The sequence below is a fragment of the Peromyscus leucopus genome, chromosome 3 (assembly GCF_004664715.2).
Source record: "Peromyscus leucopus breed LL Stock chromosome 3, UCI_PerLeu_2.1, whole genome shotgun sequence".
Classification (NCBI taxonomy): Eukaryota; Metazoa; Chordata; class Mammalia; order Rodentia; family Cricetidae; genus Peromyscus; species Peromyscus leucopus.
In genome coordinates this window covers 44,730,860-44,745,265 of record NC_051065.1, presented here as the reverse complement: position 1 = coordinate 44,745,265, position 14,406 = coordinate 44,730,860, and positions in this window count along the sequence as shown.

The following is a 14,406-nucleotide window of genomic DNA, read 5'->3' as shown; positions in this document are numbered from 1 at the left end:
CTTGTCTCACAAAATAAGTTGAACAGTAATTGGAGACACCTGGTGTCAACTTTTGTCTGCATCAATATGAACACACATATACATGCACCTAAACATACATACATGTGCACATACTAGCGAACATGTACACACATACACACACATACACACACACACACACACACACACACACACACACACACACAGAGTCAATGATGATTTATGGAGTGTTACTCATTGCTAAATCTTGATCTAAAACTGCACAGAAAATAAGTCTGCCCACGTCTGCTACAATTCCAAATGTATATATGATTTGGTTTAGAAATTTGACCTCCATGGGCTGGAGAGATGGCTCAGTGGTTAAGAGCACTGACTGTTCTTCCAGAGGACCCAGGTTCAATTCCCAGCACCCACGTGACAGCTCACACCTGTCTGTAACTCTAGTTCCAGGGCTTCGGACACCCTCACACAGACATACACACAGGCATACACACATAAAATAAAAATAAATTTAAAAAGAAAGAAAGAAAGAAAGAAAGAAAGAAAGAAAGAAAGAAAGAAAAAAGAAAGAAAGAAAGAAAGAAATTCGACCTCCAGCTAGGTGGTGGTGCACACCTTTAATCCCAGCACCCGGGAAGCAGAGCCAGGCAGATCTCTGTGAGTTCGAGGCCAGCCTGGTCTACAGAGTGAAATCTAGGACAGGCACCAAAACTACACAGAGAAACCTTGTCTCAAAAAACCCAAAAAAGAAATTTGACCTCCAGGAACATATCCTACAGGTAGACTAACAGATGTGCAAGATACTCATTAAAGCACTGTTTGTATATCACACTATTGGAAACAACGTCAACAGAGACTGGGTAAGTACTTCATGCTACACTCTTTCAACAGACTACTATTCAGCTGAAAAATAAGGGAGCTCTTCATGAAATGATATAAATCAGTCTACATGTTCAAGTGCAAAGTTGTGAGCTCAAGATACTTTTCAGGCTGTCTTTGAGGCAAACATGTCCTAAAAGCACAGAATATTTTCTGAACCATTCTACAAGCAATTTGTGATGCTGCCAAGGGGCTAGAGAAGGAAACAACTTGTGCTCTGAGGTATGTATTTCCACAAGATGGTGCTGTAACTTCCACCAAGAACAAAACCCACATTTCCTTCAGAATGTGGTCTGCAGAACGTGTTTCACAGTCTGTATGTGTTCTGGTGAGTCCATCAAAGAAACACAGTGGGCCAACATATCCTTATAGAGGATGACTTGGGCCTGAAGAGCCAAGACTGTTCCTGGTAAATGCTTTCTACCACCCCCATTCATACCTGAGTTACTGTGGAGGCTTCATGTTTACCATAATCCGGGGCCTCTGTACCCTCCTTTCCAATTGCTGCCCTCACAGGCCAGGGATACGTGAGGCAGGGTGGGACCCCGTACTGAGGAGTGGCTGGAGTGTTCGTTCCTGGAAATGTAAGCAATGGAAAGACAACCCCCATATGAACCCACACTTTCCACCCTGCACAGCCCAAGAACCTCTAATAGAGCCATCCCAGCCCACACTAATCATACTTTCCTCAGATGTTCTGTAGCTTTAAAGCTTTTGCCCTCTTTAGGCTTATCAAGGGTTGCTTTAGAATATTTCAACATTTCCATTTAAATGTTCCAAGTTCTTTTAAGACAAGAACCCTGTGATAATGATCTATTGTATATCCTAGAGCAACAAGCATCCTAGCACCGAGTTATGCATAGTAATGAGACCAGCAACGCCCACCATCAGAAATATGTGTTCCTTAATCTGCAGCAGTTGGGGTGACTGGGAAGACGGTAGCCAGTTGGTCACTTTCTAGGCCTAGGAATGTGATCTTATGGATCACACCCTCTTTGAACTGTTTGATCATCTCTAAAATCCAGAACTGAACTGCCTTAACTCTGTAGTTATTAAATTTGCCTTTAAATAGCTTACTTCTCTCAGGATCTTTAGAATTCTCTCTTTGAGAGAACCCTCCAGGCAAGAATATTTGTATCATAGAGGAGAATGTTTCTCTTGAAGAAGATGGCATCATCCTTTCTGGTCTTCTTCATTCTTGGCTCTGTTCTTCTTTCCTCTGTCTCCTTCCTCTGGGCTATGACAGTCATCACCATTGACACAGATGCCTGAGGCTGACAGTCTCTTTCCACTTCTCTGATCTCCCAGGACAGGAAAGAGCAAGGGGCAAAGAGGCCTGAGGGCACCGGGTATTCTGGGCCCAGTCTCAGGAGTAGTAGAAGAACTTAGTGTGTTTGGGGAAAGAGTGGAGCAGGAATTAGGTGGAAAAGAGGTCTTTTGTGCCAGGTGTAATAATACTTGGGGCTGTGACAGAGAAAGAAGATCCTCCAGGCATGGCCACCAGGCCCTGGACATAGGGAATAAGGTTGGCAATTTTGTACTGGTATAAAAGGGCAAGGCAGTGTTAGAGCAGTAGGAACAGAAACCAAGATTGTTTCCATTCACGAAATGAATAGCATCTAATTAATAGTCTGTATTCCATATTACATCCACCACAAGAAGAGGGGACAGAAAGAGGACCCAAGTCATTCTTTAAGTGATATGATGAGGTGGACAAAACAAAAGACAGATTTCTATTTTATCCCAACTAGAAGGAAAAGGAGATATGTGTGTGAAAATAGCATTTGGTACTGGATGGTGGTGGCACACACCTTTAATCCCAGCACTCAGGAGGCAGAGCCAGGCGGATCTCTGTGAATTCGAGGCCAGCCTGCGCTACCAAGTGAGTTCCAGGAAAGGCACAAAGCTACACAGAGAAACCCTGTCTCGAAAAACCAGAGAGAGAGAGAGAGAGAGAGAGAGAGAGAGAGAGAGAGAGAGAGAGAGAGAGAGAGAGAATAGCATTTGGCTTTATACTTCCACAATAAAAACTGCTGGGACCCTCCCCTCCCCCTTCTACAATTTAAGTTACTATAAACATCTCCATCTGTATGTCCTTCTCCTACAGAAAATAATATGACTCATAAACATGTATACAAAGCTATATATACACATGATAAGATAAAGTTAAAGAGCGATAAGAAAACAGGGAAAAGGGAAATAAGAACAGAAGCTGTGAGTTTACAACCCACGTGACAGTCCCCTTGGGAGATCAATTCCAGGAATCTCTGGATACTAAATTCCTCAAATACTTAAATCCTTTATATAAACTAGTACTGCTTTTGTTACATACAACCTACAGACATCCTTTCATGTACTTTAAATCATCTTCCAATTACCTGCGACGCTAAATACAGTGTAAATGCATTATTTACAGTAGAATGCAAATTCTTGGGGGGTTTGCTGGTTGTATTTTAAGATAGGGTCTTACTGTGTTGATAAGGCTGACCTTGAACTCACAGAGCTTTGCCTGCCTGTGCTTCCTGAGTGCTGGGATTAAATGTGGGTGTGTCACCACTCCTGGCCTGTAAATACTTACGTCTTTCTTGAAATGGCAGGAAAAGCAATTTCTATTTCTTCAGTACAGACAAATAACCCTGAAGATACAGAGGGGCTGGCTGTTCTAACATATCTCTGGAAGGTAATTACAACTTTGCTACTGAATTCTATTTTCCAATTCATACTGAAAATGAGAGTGTTGTGACTTTCCTGGTACTAGTCTTTCTCTTTCTTTAGTACCTCCCAGGATTTGTCATTAAGATACAATCTTTACAAACCTCTGTCTTGGGAAAATAGAAGCACCATCTTTAAGGCTAGATGCCAGTCAGGATTCATGCTTTCTAACTTAACATCACTCACATTCCAGGGCTCACTTCGGGTTGGGATTTCTACTGTCTTCAGCCCTGAACGTGGTTAGACCTGGAGTTTCCCTCAGAGATTCCAGGGTAACTACTGACACCCTTTATTGAACATTCTTAGCATGCGTGCTTTTTTTGTTTCATATAAAAAAACAACTGACAGATTGTCTCGGCATTCAGGGAGCAGGAGAAGAAGTAAACCCCAGCCTTTGTGATAGGTAGCATCCCAAATGCCATAGAGATTAGAAGTGAAGAGGAATTAATGTGAGCAAGACAGAAGAGACCCATCCCCTGCTGTTGGCTCCTCTGGACTTTTGTCTTTAAGCTTGAACCAGAATTGCAATGTTCAGTTTTATCACTGTCTGTTGATCGTACAAAGCCTTGGGTTTCCTGACGGTTTCACCAAACATCATGTCCTCATGCCACAGTCGCCCCCGTTAGCACTCTTGTTCCTCCCTCCCACTCCTGTTTCTTCCCAAATATACTGTTTTCAGGTCATATATGTATGTGTGCGTGATAAAAACAGGCTAATCATTCCAGGCTAGTCTCAAACTCACAGAATCCACCTGCCTCTGCCTCCAGAGTGCTGGGACTAAAGATGTGTGTCACCACCACCCAGTCACAAGGGAAGTCATAAAGTCAATGTGAAGGCTTTAGGTGGAGCTTTGAGGAAATAACCGAAGTTAGGTGAGGCCATGAGAGTGGGGCCTTTATGATGAGAAGAGGAAGACACAACAGAGTCTGTTCTCTTTACAGAATACAAGAAGTTAGCTAACTGCCAAGAGGAAGAGGGTCCTCATTCAACCCAAATCTTTGGCACCTGATCTGGAACATAACAGCATCCAGAGCTGTGAAAAGTAAACATCCGTTGTTTAAATTATCTGGTTTGGGGTGTTTTGTTACAGTAGCCCGGGGTGACTGACACAAAGGAATTCTCAGTACCCCCATAACTAAACAAGTATAGATAAGCATTGCTTTTTGTTTTATACATAAACAGAAAGATCAGCACTTCATCTACAATCTCATGATCAGCAATAGATCAAAACTTAAATCTTTCTAGGGTGAATTTACTCATTTATTTATCAAGCATTAATCAACCATCTACTGTAACATGGAAGTCACACTGGGCCATGGTGTCACACACCTTTAATCCCAGCACTAAGGACGCAGGTGGATCTCTATGCCTTTGAGACCAGCCTCATCTACATAGCAAGTTCCAGAGCAGCTATGAATACATAAAGAAACCTTGTCTCGAAAGGAAAAAAAAAAAAAAAAAAAAAAACAATTCATACTGAACTTTGATGTCATGAAGTCAGAGAAAAAAGAACTACACATTTCTTAAATAAGTTTTTGAGATAATAACATAACTACCATTCCTTGTTCTATTTTAAATTCAAAAATGGCCCCCTTTTCTTTAATTGTTGGTATATATATTTATGTCTCTGTGTGTTTATTTCTAAATATAAAAATATAAAATATAAAAATTACTGCTTAGTGCATATACTGTTACTTGCATGCATATGCTGACCATTTGGTTTTGGTTTTGGATAACCAATTGGTATGCTCTTCCCTGTGGAAGACTATTTCTCCTATTCTCAGCATTTCTTAGTTGCTTGTAGTTCTTTATCTAACCTTCCGACCTTCTGAGTTTCCTCCCTTCCACATTAGCATGTCTATTGGCCCTTATTCAGCTCATGTTTAAGCATCTATGTTGATGAGACTTCATGGGTGCAGCTTCTGACATTCCTAGGAGACACAAGCTGACAGGAAACTCCCTAATGGTCTGGCCCTCACAGTCTTCCTGCCAATGTTCTTTAGTGTTCCCTGGGACTTAGGTACAGCAATAGTGTTGTGATGTATCAGCTGAGACTGGGCTTCACCTCTGCTGTTTTGCTGTAATCAATGGTCTCCGCTGCAAAGAGAACTTTCCTTGATGAGGGGTGAGAGCTGCATGAGGACAAGTATTTAGAATGCAGATAGGGATGGTGCTGGTTTAGTGGAGTGGAGGTTGTAAATTCTCCTTGAAGATACAAGATTTGAGAAGCCTTGGGGAGTTGGCTAGGTTTCCAGTGCCAGGCATGATTTCCCTCTTGGAGAGTGGGTCTTAAGACCCAATTGGAGAGTTGTTGATTACTGGCCAAGATAAGTGTGCCATTACTGCACCCTTCGATTGTCATGCTGGTCATTATGGCTTTGGGGCACTGTATCTGGGTAGGACTGTTGGTTGCTCCCCTCTTTTGCAAGCTTGCATGATGTTTCTGGTACCATGAAAGCTGTAGGAGGAGGCATTCAGGTCAGTTCCAGTTCTGGTACTCAGGGCTCTGTATCTCAAGTGTATGGTATCTTCAGCAATAGGGACTTACTTGATACTCCTTGGGTGTGGGGGTATTAAGGGCAATAATAATAGCCTGTAATGTTTGAGGAGTTACTTGGACTACCCTGACCAACAATTTAAAAGAGAGATTTTTTTGTTAGATAGTGTCTTAGGGTTTCTATTGCTGTGAAGAAACCATGACCATGTCAACTTTTTTTTTTTTTGAGACAGGGTTTCTCTGTGTAGGTCTGGCTGTCATGGAACTCACTCTGTAGACCAGGCTGTTCTCAAACTCAGAGTTTCACCTGCCTCTGCCTCCTGAGTGCTGGGATTAAAGGCATGTGTCACCACTGCCCAGCTGACCATACTAACTCTTATAAAGGAAAACATTTAATTGGGGCGGGTTTATAGTTCAGAGGTTTAGTCCATTATCATCATGGCAGGAAGCATGGCAGTACACCAGAAAACATGTGGTGGAGAAGGAAGTGAGGTTTCTACATCTGGATCCGTCGGGAGCAGGAGACTATATGTCACACTGGGCATAGCTGAGCATATGAGACCTCAAAGTCCACCCCCACAGTGACACACTTTCTCTAACAAGGCCACATCTCCTAATAGTGCCACTCCCTATGGGCCAAGCATTCAAACATAGGAGTCTATGGGTGCCATACTTATTCAAACCAACACAGATAGTGTAAGGCTCATGGGAGAAGCACTGTTAGGCCAGAGGAGAAAATTTTACTAAACTGTGTGTGTATGCTAATTTACATGAATTATAGGCATTTTTAGGTAAACAGTTAATAGCATAATTCCTTATGACTTTTTCAAACATATTTACTGTTATTACTCTCCATCCTCCTTCTTCTGTATTTATTTCTCTTCCCCCTCCTTAATTAAAGCACTGCTCCATGGAGCATACATCTTAATCGTAACGACATTTAAAGAAATCAGAAAAGGTTCCAGAGATGAAATAACATGACTTCGTCCTGCAAAAGACCAGGAACCTGACAAATAGAAGAAGGGTAGGAAGGACAGTTCAGGCAGCAGCGTTAGTACCTCAGAAGCTCAAGGGAAGGAAATGCTGCATGGCATTGATGGTTTGGCTGGAAGACAGCCAGAGCAGAGAGCTTGTGGAGTCAGAGAAAAGACAGCCTCAGAGGAAGGCTGGGAATGAAGGCAGAACCCAAGCAGAGAAAGTCTTTGCCTTGTACTCAGTACTGTTTCTCTTACCTAGATGGTTACATATTTACCTCCTAGCTTTCCTTTCTGCGTTGTCTCTGTATTGACTAGAGTGACCTAGAATATCTACGGCTACACCCCACCTCACTCCAGGCCTAAGTGGACCTAGGACTTCCAATTCTCCTTTTCCTCTTAGTGATTCAAAGCCAGCTCATCACCAGACACAAAGACTACAGGTTTGCTTCACTGTTGGGGGAGAGCGAAGCTCATGAGCACAAGCAAGCCCACAGGTACCTCAGGAAGCAGCAGAGCTGTGAGGACATGCCAGTCAGGTTTTCAGTGTCAACACTCTTCTAGCTGTGAGGCATCCCAGTGTGTGTGTGTGTGTGTGTGTGTGTGTGTGTGTGTGTGTGTGTGTGTGTTTGAGTCGGAGGTGTGTTCCTGGAGGAGTCAACTGTCAACCACAAAAAACTATGTTCAAGAGAAGTGTTAGGGAACACAGGCAGAGGTGCCAGCTAAGACCAGATGAGGCACCTTGGCGAATTAAATACACCCAAGAAGACCATTATGTAAAGAAGTAGACTGCCTCCTTGATCTTTGTTTTTCTGTAACTGTTGAATGTGGCCATGAAGCTCTTGTGTCTTTAAAAGTATCAAAGGAGGCTACTCATCTATACATTCTATTATTTCATGTATCCTAATATATACTATTTGTCATATCATATTTATTTTATATTTATTATTCACTCAGCAAATATTCACTGGTTCACTTACTATATGATTCTTTTCAAACCCTAGGAATATGGAGATATGGGATATAATCTCTGCACTTAAGATCCTTAATTCCTCAGTGTAGCAGTGTAGGAGCTGGGCCTAAGAGATGTTTGAGTCATAGAGACACAGCCTTTTACATAGATTAATACCTTTCTTGCTTGTCACAAAGGCTGTAACTCATGTTCTCTCTTTTCTTTGCACACCCGAGTCTCAACCCCCTTTCATGCATGGAAATAGCATAAGGCCCTTTGGTTGGTGTTGGAAGCCAAATTAAACCTCCTTCCTTTACAAATAACTCAACAGTAGGGAGCAGACCAAGACATGTGTGCATCTTTCACAGGACACATTTCAAGAACCACAAGCCTCCACAGACCATGAGAGTATGAGCGTTGATGTATTTACCATCCTAGCAATATCACAGGAAGACACCAGCAAGTGGACCTCAGTTTGCAAACTCATTCAGAAGTAAGTATCTCTATACCTCCTCTAAACTTGGCTCTGCACACACCTCATCACAAAAATATATTGCTGTTCCCTTCAGAATCTGAAGAGGATGGGTTCCAGGATCACTCGTGGTAATCAACATCTGCAGATGCTTGAGAGTCTTATATAAAACAATGTTGATTTTTGCATACAATCTATGCACAGCCTTCAAAACACTGAAACCATCTCTAGGTCACTTCTACGACCTAGCACACTGCATTGTTCAGGAAATATTAATGAGAACAATATATATATATTATAAATGCAGGGTTTTTCCAAATATTTCATTCTTGGTTTTTTGAGATAGGGTTTCTCTGTGTAGCTTTGTGCCTTTCCTGGATCTTGCTCTATAGACCAGGCTGACCTAGAACTCACAAAGAGCGCCGCCGCCGCCCGGTATATTTCACTCTTGGATGGTTGAATCCTCCAGTTATGGAATCCCTGGACATAAAGATCTAAGTGCATACATTGTTTACCTGTTTCTCCTATTAGACATCAGGAACAGTGGACTGGTTATCTCCTTGGGACAGTAGAGGTAGTAAAACCTTGCTTATTGTTAAGCTAAAAACACCTTTTATTAATAATCCACAAATTAACATGATTCCAGTGTGTGTGTAAGGTTGTGGTGGTCTATTTAGCTGTTTTAATATATAAAATAACTGACTTCTACCTACATAGCTGACTTGGAATCTCTGAAAATGCCTGAATGTGAAAACCTTTGAGCTAGTATGCACATGCCTTTCATAGAAAACATACTCTTTCCTTCAGTGACTTACCACAGTACTGCCCATTTTACTGACAATGAATAAAATAACAGGCAATGTCAACACACATCAGGCAAACTAAAGTTCTGGCTCTGGGACACAAATGATAAGTGGAGCTGAGCTCCAGGGAAGGCTTGTTTGTCTGCGGTCAGTGGTTTCTAAATCCTACATTAAAGTACCCACACGGAGAAAACAAAAACAAACAAACAAACAAACAAAAAACAGTCCATGTAATGAAAAGTTATCAGCAAATCGGTTCATCTTCCTGTAAGTAAAATAGAGTCATGAAGGTAGTGAGGGCAAAAGCCAGACTCCATTATTCTGGCCATGACTATGGAACATCCTGGAGATCTCTTCCTCTTGGGGGCTGGGGTGATGGCTCACTGGTTAAGAACACTGGCTGCTCCACCAGAGAACCAATTCCTAGCACCCCCATGACAGCTAACAACTGTCTGTAACTCTTAGACCTGACACTCTCATACAGACTTACACGTAGGCAAAACAGCAATGCACATAAAATGACAAAAAAATTATTTTTTTAAAAAAATCTCCTCCTCTCCTGCCATGTCCCCCCCCCCCATCACACACAAATTTAAATCTGGATTCTGCATATGAGAAAACAAGTAGTAGTATTTGTCTTTCTGAGTCTGGCTTATCTTGCTCAACATGATCTCCAGTTCCATCCATTTTTTTTCAAATGCCATCATTTCATTTTTATGACTGAATAAAATTCTAGCGGGTATATGTACATTTTCTCTATGCATTCTTTTTTAATTTTTTTTAATTACATGCATGTCTAAGGAACACATGCATGCCTGGAGCATTTGGAGGCCAGAAGGCATTGAATCACCTGGAACTGGAGTTCCAGAATTGAACCCAGGCCCTCCGGAAGAGCATCCAAAGATCTTAGAGACTGAGCCATCTCTCCAGCCCCATCCATGGATTTCCTGATGGACATCTAGGTTAGCTCTATTTTTTAGCTACTGTGACTGGTGCAGCAGAAAACATGGCTATGTAAATACCTCTGTGGTATATTGCCTTTCAGACCTGCAGGTATATGTCTGGAAGTACAGTCGGGTCACATGGTGGTTCCATTTTTAGTTTCATAAGAAGCCTCCATACTGGTATCTGTAGCAGCTGTACCAACAATATATGAGAGCTTCACTTTTCCCACATTCTTGCCCAGCATTGCTGTTGTGTCTTTGCTTGATGACAGCCATTCCTGGAGTCACATGGCATCTCGAAGCAGTTCCAACCAGCATTTCCCTGAGGGTGAAGGATGTCCAACACTTTTTCAAATATTTGCCAGCTATCTGTAATCGTTCTTTTGAAAATGCCCTACTCAGCCCATTTACTAATTGGATGATTTGGTGTTTGCTATTTGATCTTTGCAGTTCTTTATATAGCCTAGATGTTAATTCCTTGTCTGATATATAGTTGGCCAAGAATCTTTCTAATCCTGTAGTTCTCTTTTGATTTGGTGGTTATTTCCTTTGTAACACAAACACCTTTTTTTTTTGCAATCCCATTTGTAAATGCTTGGAATGATTTCCCATGCTATCAGAGTCAGTTGCTGAAGTCCACTGACTATGTCTCCATTTGCTTCACCTTTATTTTCTTCTACAAGATTCAGTTTCAGGTCTTACGTTAAGGTGTTTAATCCAGCGCTGAATTTTTGTACAGGATGAGAGAATGAGACCTACTTTCCTTCTTCTACATGTGGATATCCAGTTTGCTCAGCATCATATGCTGAAGAGCTCCCCCCCACCCCTGATCTATTTCTGACAACTTTCATAAAACAATAACTGGCTATAAGTGTGTGGGTTTACTCTGGGGTCTTCCATTCTACCTCATCAATTTACATGTGAGCAAGCTACTTTATCTTTCCCATCGTCGACTCTTCAGTTCTGAACTTATTATTTACTTTCAAGAAGCAATCATCCTCTACCAGGTTGATCTCAGTCCTCAGGCAAGGCTTTACTCTGGAGGAGGTGGGAATGGGGGGTGGGCTGGGGGGAAGGGGAGGGAGGCAGGAGGGGGAAGAACAAGGGAATCCGTGGCTGATATGTAGAACTGAATTGTATTGTAAAATAAAAGAAAAAATGTCAAAAGAAGAAGAAGAAGAAGAAGAAGAAGAAGAAGAAGGAGAAGAAGAAGAAGAAGAAGAAGAAGAAGAAAGAAGAAGAAGAAGAAGAAGAAGAAGAAGAAGAAGAAGAAGAAGAAGAAGCAATCATCCTGACTCTTAATTCCATTTCCTCTCTTGCTTGTCCTTCCTCCAGAATTGGTTCAGGGTGTCATCTGCTTTATCTACAGACTGTGATGTGCAACCAACTATCAACCACACCCATAAATGGGCTTCCCCACATCTCCATTTCATGACCTACTCCCATCCGTTCTCCACAGTCCAACAACAGTGGCTTTCTTGACATCTAATCTGATCACATTGTAACCTTGCTCACAGTTCTCCGGAGGCCCATCTCCAGAGAATAGTACCTAACCCAGGTAGAAACATGGCCACAGGCCTTCCTTGATGTGGCTGCCTGACCACCATTCCCAAACATTCTCCATTATTTCACCAGTCCTAAGCTTAAATTGCACTGTTTGTACTTCTCTGATGAGAAGATAGATACTCAGGCTTCTCTAGCTATATGTCCTATTTCCAACGTGCATCTGCCCTTTCAGTATCTTCCTTTACAAATAAGAATCATTTTTTGTTTTTTGTTTTTATTTTTTTTCATTTTACACACCAACCACAGTTCCCCCTTCCTCCCCTCCTCCCACCCCCCTCACCCCACCCCCCATCTCCTCAGAAAGGGTAAGGCCTCCCATGGGGAGTCCAGAAAGTCTGGCACATCAAGTTTTCTATAACCTCTGACCAAATATCTTCACCTGCTAGGTCACCTGTGCTTCCCCAGCAGTGAAGTCTGCTTTCCTTTATATATCCATTGTGAACCTCATAACACAGCACTTGGCCACCGTTGGCTATCAGAGTCTGTTGTCTGTGCCTTTGATGTGCTGGGGAGCTCCTTGGAAACTGAGGCTTGTTCTTTGTATACCCAGTGTCTGTGAATACACATAGAGCAAAGGATGATGGGGAAATGAAGGTATTAATTAGTACATATGCCTTGGATAGCACTAAGTTGAGTAAGTGCTAGTGTGGGAAGGTTGAGAAAACAAATAAGTGAAAACCAAAATGCAGAAAAGAAAAAAAATACGTTTATCAAACTCTTAACAAAATAGCTAAGAACTGTAGTGGCCAAGTCAGGGTGGATTTAAAGGACAGAGATGAAGAGACCATAGTCACCCAAGTTAAGAAAAGAAGTTCACTCCAACTCCAGTCTGAAAGGTGGGATATACGGGCAGGCAAAAGGCAGAGGCAGGAATGTGTGAGCTGCATTCAGAGCTCGCACAGGATTGGCAGGAATCAGAGTTGCCCAAGCAGGAACAGGGAACACCAGGTGATTGTCTTCAAGACCATGGCAGCTACAGGGTTAAAGCGAGTGCATTCCTACTGCAAAACAATTTAGCCTTAACATCTAGAACTACACAAGGAAGTTCCTTGTTCCTCTCCTCACTCCTAGCTGGATTTCAGAGGCACTTTCTCTGACTGAAGTGACCTCCAAGTCCAGAGCCTGCTTACTCTTCTGCACCAAATACAGCGCTCATTTAAAATTAACTTTAGTCTGAACCCAGTTTCCTCTTATCTTGTTATTATAAATTCATTTCACATTCATAACTGTCAGGTCCTCTTAGAAATTACAAAAGGAAAACAACCCATATCCAGCACCTTCCCATACAGCGTTCTTGTATCAGTGATTTCTCTATAGCCCTTCTTGAGTTGCCACAGCAACCCAGGGGAGGAGCTACTATCAATGAGAGTGGGAAACAACTCAATGAAACATTGAAGTAAGGCACCAGAAAGTTAACATCCCCACATTTTCATGTTGAATAAGTGACCGAGGTAAAATCTAAGTATTCCAGTCTACATCTGTCTGGACCTATATCCCATCCTCTTTCCACTATCATCCCCTCTCTTATCTAAGAGTTTTAGAAGAAATATGAGCCCCCAAAAAGTCTCTTTTATCTCAGGACAGGATGATAATCCTCACTCCAAAGTCCAGGCACCAAGCAAGGTAAAAGAAAAATATACACTAAATAATGAAACTCAGTCTGCAAAGTGAGGAGCGCTAAACTGCTCTTATATTCAGGGACACCCTAAGACAAGGGGCAGGCTCAAGGAGCGGAGAAAACATCCTAACTGGGCGGTTCAACTTTTCTACATCCTACTATCAATGGGAAAGCCAGGTCAACATTTCCTTTTAACTTGGGACAGGAGCCAGAGAGCAGAGAAGCAAGAGACTTAAAGAACAAAAATACTAAGAATTTGCTCAGAATCAGCAAACACGAGGAGGTTCCTGTGTGAGACCCAGATGGAGAGAAAACAGGGAAAGCAAGCTGATTGATACCAAGGAGGGCCAAGAGCAGCCAAATGAATACCCTATCCCTGTCCCCACCGCTGATCCCAAACAGCATTACGGAAGCTGTCAGAGACCAGCAACTTCTAGATTAGAAATTGACAAAACCTGTTCACCAATTAGAGCTCAGGATGCTCTGATCGCTGAAGTTCCCTCTCCCAGTCTAGAAGGAGTCTAAACTTTTCAGCCAGCTTTAATTTTCTGATTCACTTCACTCCTAGTTCTCAGGCTTGTGCTGGGTTTATGAAGCATGCTGGCTGGCCTGCCCTTATATGGCTGAATCCTAGTCTTGGCATTTCCTGTTACTTCCTGTGTATTTCATGACAATTGAGAGTGTGTCAAAGCTAGCTAACTGTTTAAAATTTAATCCTTCAAAGGAGCATGACGGAACTAGGACTTTTTTTTTTTTTTTTTTTTTGAATACAGTATTGCTTCAGGACTATCAGAGAGGAGGCCATTCTTCCTCGGTCAAGTTTTATTCCACAGGGCCTCTCATACAACTGCTTAGCTTCTTCTTTGTGCCACGATCAGTGGAGCAGCCAGCCGACACAGGGATCTGGGAACAGTCTACCCACGAAACTGTTTGGCGTTGTGGGCCACAGCGTTCCTGAAAGCAAAACAGCCAAAGAGCCTGTTACGATTCTCCTGGACACATGTTACTGT